Source organism: Mycteria americana, chromosome 13 (genome assembly GCF_035582795.1).
Source record: "Mycteria americana isolate JAX WOST 10 ecotype Jacksonville Zoo and Gardens chromosome 13, USCA_MyAme_1.0, whole genome shotgun sequence".
NCBI classification, from domain to species: domain Eukaryota; kingdom Metazoa; phylum Chordata; class Aves; order Ciconiiformes; family Ciconiidae; genus Mycteria; species Mycteria americana.
The window spans coordinates 8887767-8894027 of NC_134377.1; positions in this window are offsets into that span (position 1 = coordinate 8887767).

Genomic DNA, 6261 nt, shown 5'->3' on the forward strand with positions numbered 1-6261 from the left:
AGTTAGGAGGGTCCCTCAGTTGATAAATGACAACCTGTCTGCTGGCGTCTCCTGTTCCCATCCCTGCTGCTCTGAGGCGCTCCCTCCTTCTGTGTCGGGGCTGAGGTTCCTAGGCTGTGGCAGCTTCAGCTCCTGGGAGTTTCCTTTGAGAGCCCGTAGGCAGCGGGTGCAGGAGCTGCAGAGCCCCAGCAGACCACGGCCATGTCTAACAGCAGCAGCACGGCACTGGGAGCACACTGTAAGTGCAGCCTCCCCACGCACGCATGGCTCCAGCTAGTTCAGCCAGCCCAAGGGGGCTGACAAAACGTTCCCTTCCTAAGCTGGCCTTGCATGCATCCAGGCTTTAGCCCTATAGAAAAGAGAAGACCAGCTTTGCAGGTTGGCTGTAGAGGAAGTAAAATTTTTGGCAGTTTGGAGTGTCTCAACAACTCTTAAGTGCTGATGGAGAAACAGTTTGTCGTGACCCTTTCTGCTTCCTGCTTGCTTGCTTTTTTCCTTCCCACCCCATTTCCCATTCACCTAAGCAAATACCGTCAAGTCCAGGGGACCCAGGAGCCCCAATGGTCCAGCCCTCCCTCCCCTGGTGCCAGATAAACTCCTGGGCCGAGCTGAATGCAGGCAGAGCCCCGGTGCAGGCAGAGCCCTGGCAGCGCTGCCCTGCCCTGTGGCAGAGTGCCACGTGGAGCTGCGTGGGACACGTGTCACCGCTCCCAGCGCGGGGGAAGCCCTGCCTTGTTTCGCAGGTTTTGCCGTCGGGTGCCTGCGTGCTGCAGGTAGCCAGCCTGCGCATCCTCTCCCCGTCACGGCTCGAGCTGGGTTTTAGAAGTGAAATAAGGGCTGCTCTGCTCAGCCCCTCAGGTGTGTGTGCTTGCTCCGGAGCAACCTCGTCCCTGGCTACTGCAGACCTAAGCTGCACCTTGTTTTCTAACCCAGCACATTTTTGCCTCCTATCTGCTCCTGCTGTTCCCGTATGCTCCCAGGAGCACATTCCCCACCCCACCCCAGCCCCCCCCTCCCCCCAGTTTGCTCCTGCAGGGCCCTGGCAGCGTGGAGTGTTGCAGGGTGAAAGGAGGGTGAGTTTATTCCTTCCTGCTCTTTCCCAGGCCCCTCTCAGCCTCAGCCCGCACCTCCTGCCTGCTTTTGGCAGACAGCGCATCCTTCTGTCGGCAGTCACAGAGTCTGCTGGCTCTCGGTGCCGGGCTCTGGACTCTCTCATCCTTTCTCCCCTCTGTCTGCCTTCTGCTCTCTGCTCCCCGCTGGGCCCCTCCAGGCCCTGCTCCTCAGCTCTGCCCCTCGTCTCTTTGTGGGACGAGCTGCCCCTCTCTTTCCTCTGCCTTTAGGATGTCACCTGGTGCTCTTCACCCTCCAGTGCAGCAACCCCCTTCTCAACACTGCACCCGCTCCAGCAACCCGTCTGCTGTGCAGCTTTCCCACAGCTCTGGGGAGAGCAGGGGGAAATTGGAGATCTGAAGGACTGGGGTCTCATCCTGCCTCCCTGGTGTGCCTTTCCCCAATAATACTAAGCCCACAGCATGCAGCACAGAGGTTTCTTGCAATACGTCCTGCACCACCCGTGCTTGCCCCACGCTGAGGGTGCAGGGACCCGATGCCTCTGCCCTGTGCTCTTCTGAGGGGCTGGCAGGGATGCCGCGAGAGTCAATCCTGCTGCCAGCCTCCTCTTGGGTTTGTGCTCCGCAGGTCCCTCCTCCGCTCTATCAACTCCTCTCCTCTCCTTTGGCCTGGGTGATTCACCCAGCCTGGGGAGCTCAGGGGAGATGTCATTCCTGTGAGTCAGGCGGGCAGGTCCCTGGGTTGGATGGCTCAGCTGGGGTCCCCTGGAGCGCTGCAGGCACAACCCCAGCCTGCGGGGAGCACCCCGAGCACCCACCCCGCAGCCCTGCCTCTGCAGCCTGGTGCATACAGCCGTGGGGTGCTGCAGGACGGAGGCGCGAGCCCAGCCCCACTGCCAGCGCCTGCGCGCCAGGAAGGGTCACTGGGCTCGAGGCAGGGACAGCAAGGGTCTGGCAGGGGCCAAGCGGGCAGCGAGAGCAGGCACAGGAACCGTCCCACGGCAGAAGGGCTGGGAACAGCCCTGGGGTGTGCTCGGCACGGCTCTGCCAGCGACAGGAGCCCTGTCTGTGTGGCAGTCTCCTGGCTCCAGTGGTTCCTTCTCCCTTTTCCTGAGATGTACTCCCGGGGCAGACACCGCCCAGTGTCCTCCCCTGAGCCGCTGCCAGGACGCGGCTGCAGCCAAAACTGCGCCTTGTGTTCTGCCAGGGCCAGGATTTCCTGGAGTGTTTAGGCTGGAGCTGGGACAGTGCTCCCGGAGGGGCCCTCCCTGTGCTCCCCGAGCCAAGGAGACCCGCACCGTGCCGGCTCCTGTTCCGTCAGTCCCCGCCAGACCAGCTTGTGCCCAGGCAATGTGCAGGATCCTCCGAGCACGGCTTTATCGCTCAGCCCTGCATCCCTCCCTCAGCATTTCTGCCCCCGGGTGCTGCTCTGCTGCCGGCTGCCAGCCCCCTCTGCCAGCCCAGCCCTGAGCCCCCTGCTCTTTGCTCTTAAATCATATTTCACCCTGCTGCTGTTTCCTGGCTCTGCACTGAAGGATGCCAGCGCCAGCCCCAGGGCTCTGTCAGCGCTGACACCGGTGACCGTGGGCACCCCGCGTCCGGTTCCTGCCTCCCGGTGCTGAGCAAAGCCCTTAGCAGAGCCGGGGTCTGGGGGCCAGCCGCTGCCCCAGCCCTCCATCCTCCGCACGGCTCCCCCCAAACTGCTTTTGGCTCCTGCTGAGAAATAACCCCACGATAGGGGAAAGTGCAGGAATGTGGCCAGCGACCGGCCATGTGAAATCCTGCTGGGGAGCGCGAGCCCCCACGCCGGGGCAGAGCATCCCTGGGGCTGGGCAGGGATGCTCTGCCTCGCTGCCCTACGACGCGGCTGGAAAGGAGGTGAGGGATCCCTGCTGCTCCATCCCTGAGCTCGGGCGGGTGGGCACGGGGGTCCCTTGGCTACGTGACTGCCGGGGGACGAGCACGCTGCGTCCTCCCGCTCACGCCCGCCGCAGGGGAGAGGCGGGTAATGGCTGTGGCTGCTGCGCCCAGACAAAGCTTAATCCGCGGCACAAAGCGCAAGGCCAGAGATTGGCTCCTGCGTTACGTCACCAAGGAGGAACGGCAGCATCAAGATTTTTTTTCCCCCCTTCATTTTAATTCTCTTGCAATCTCTGTCCAAAAATAACCCAAGCTTCCTCCCCCGGGAATGCTCCACATCAGAGCCTTGGCTCCTTCGCCCCCCTGTGCATTAGCGTGAGAGCTGCTAAACGAAGCTATTATCTTATGTCACATCATAACCTTTTTTAAAAGCACATTTTCAGAGTGCAGGATTATTTTATTGTTTCATGTGGGGAGGTGCAGGGATGCACAGGAGGCCCTGGGTTTCCTGGCAGGGCGGTGGATGCTCCGGGAAAGGGCATTTCCCAGGGCGCTGGGTGGGCTGTGCGTCCCCGTTTCTCCCTGCCAGCCATTGCCACTGCCAGGGAAACCTGGCACTCTGCAGGCATCGGGAGATGATATTTGCCCTGGGACTTCCCAGCGCCTGCAGCACGTTGCCTGCCCTGGTCCCACTCCTCGGTGAGGTGGTGACACCCGCCATCCCGCCACCACGCTCCCAGAGCGGGGCCATGCTCGGGGCCATCCCGGGGGCACCCGGGGGTCCCCCCAGGCAGGACCATGCCCTGCACGCTCCTGATGCTTTTTATACTCCCCGCTCCCCAGGGATGTGGCAGGGCCTGGCCGGCTCCCAGAGGGCTGCTCAGGGGGAAACCTTCTGTGGGTGGGGGGCAGGAGGCAGAGATGAGCCCCTGCCGGAGCAGCTCAGCCCAGAGAGGCTCCCAGGGAGCAGTGAGGGGATTTTTCCCAACCAACCTCGAGGTCTTCCCCAAGCTGAGCCGTGCTCGTCTGCTGCACATTGCAGCAGTGCAGGATGCAGCCAGTGCGGAGCCGTATGGGGGGCAGGTGAGGCAGGGCCCCCCACCCTGTTCTCCCTGTGGTTTTGGGGAGCTGCCCTGCCCAGCTGGCACGTGTCCCGTGGGAGCTGTTGGGTGATGGCCATGGGTCATGGGAGCTGTTGGGTGATGGCCATGGGTCATCGGGCAGCCCGCGCTGCAGGGCGAGCAGGGCACGGGCAGGATGGGTCCCCAAAGGCCCCCTGCCCTGTGGGGCTGTGCTAGTGGGGCTCCCCCAAACCTTCTGCACATCCTCCATGACATGGCCACGGGTCTCCAGTGGCGTCCCAGTGCCTCGGGACAGGACCCAGACCCCCACCCACCCCGCGAGGCATCGCTGCGGCTGGGCTGGCACAGGCGATGCTCGGGGAAGGGGTGAGGCTGGGTTTGGGAGGGTGCGGGAGAAACCGGCGCTGGCTCCCGTAGAGCATCCCATGGAGCAGAGATGTCCGCAGGGCCGTGCCAGCTCACCCCATGTCCCAGCAGGGCTTGGCCAGCTCCATCCCACAGGAGCAGGGGGACACCGTGGGGCTGCAGCAGGGCAGGATCTGGCCCCTGGAAACTGCGCTCAGAGCCGAGCCAGAGGCATGGGGCCACCGTCCGTCCTGCAGCGAGGTGTGCGACGTGCTCAGTGCTGACCCTCGTTTGCACCGCTGCAGCCCCCGCGCCTGTGCAGCAGGCCAGACCTGCAGTCCAAGTCTCTGCAAACTTATTTCAGATATTTAAAAATACAGAGCAATTTGTATCGAGGTTATACTGAACGCTAGAGCTTCCCACGGAAGTACTTTATCATGTTCAAAAATATTTAATCCCAGCAATTTTCACATTGTTCTTATAAAAACAGACATGTATGAAGGGAAATGAAATGCTTAGTACATTTTTGGCACATTTTTTCTTTTTTTTCTGGTTTTTTTTTTTAACCTTTACAAATTACAAACACACATTCATTGTTTTTAAAGGAAAAAAACTAAGTCTCAGATGTACACTGCAGAGATGCACTAACCATCCTGAAACTAAACCAGCCTCCCATGGTTACAATTGCTGTTCTACAAGGACAAAAGAAAGACACCAGCAGCCAAGGACACGTCGGCAGCTTCGCTGCCTTCCCCAGGGCCTGGCTGGGGGGCCGGCGGCGTGGGGGGCCCAGGGAGGAGAAGGCCCTTTTTCAGGGTCTGTGTCCCCGTGGAGGGGGAGCAGCCCTGCCAGTGTCCAACTCTGGCAGGGGTGAAGGCAGCGAAGGAGTGCGGGGGATGCTGAGGCTCAAACTGAGTTTCACCGGCGGTGGGACCAGCTTTGATGGGCTGATTTCTGCCCGTTCTGCTCCCCCCAGGCTGGTCTCCCATGCCGGAGCCCGGCCATGCCGCCTGCCTGCCTTTCCTTCCCCAGTAAACCTCCACCTCCATCCCCTGCCCCTCTCCATCTCCTGCCCAGCTGGCAGCCCCAGCAAGGTGCCAACCCTGGGAGCTTTGGGTGGGAGCTGCAGACCCGTGGGGGTCTGGGCGGGAGGCACCGCGTGGGCTGCGCTGCCCCGATCTCTGCCCGGTGCCGTGCCGGCGTGGCTGCCCGCAGACCGGGGCAGGCAGCGGACCCTCCTGCAGCGAAGGGGAGCTCGGCGGGAGCAGTGGCAGGGAGCCCAGTCTGTCCTGCTTACCCTGAGATGCTACTGGGGGGCAAGGGTCCCGTTAGCGGGACTGGGGTTTTCCTGGCAAGGGTCACGGTAAGTGTTACCAATGAGGAACAACTGCTGTGAGCAAAGAGGTGCTGGCTGCTCCGCTCCCAGTGCCCAGGGAGGTTTCCCACGGCTCCCAGGCAGCGGGCTGCTGGGGGGTCGCTGGTTAATGCTTCTCCATAGAGCTGTGAGTCCTGGCTCGCTGCCTCTCCAGCATCCAAAGCAAAGTGAAAAAAGAAAGCGGCATGTACCTCGTGTGTGCCAGGCCGTCCCCTACTCCCCGGCACGGCAAGCAGGGCTCCGCGCCGGCCGGCAGCTTTCCTGAGCCGCGCTCAGCTTCCCCGCAGCGAGGTCGGTCCCTGCGCCGGTGGCACACAAGCCCCCGAGCCCCCGGCTGCAGCTCCCGCTCAGGGCGAGGGGAGCCAGGAGCTGTGGGACAGGGAGGGCTGGCAGTGCCGGCAGGACCCTGCGGCAAACCCTGCGCCTACCTCAGCTCCCAGCAATCAACTGCAGGCTCTTGCAATGGAGACATTTTTAATTTTTAACAACATCAGAACCGCAAAAATCCCCCTGCGTGGGTGTGGGCAGT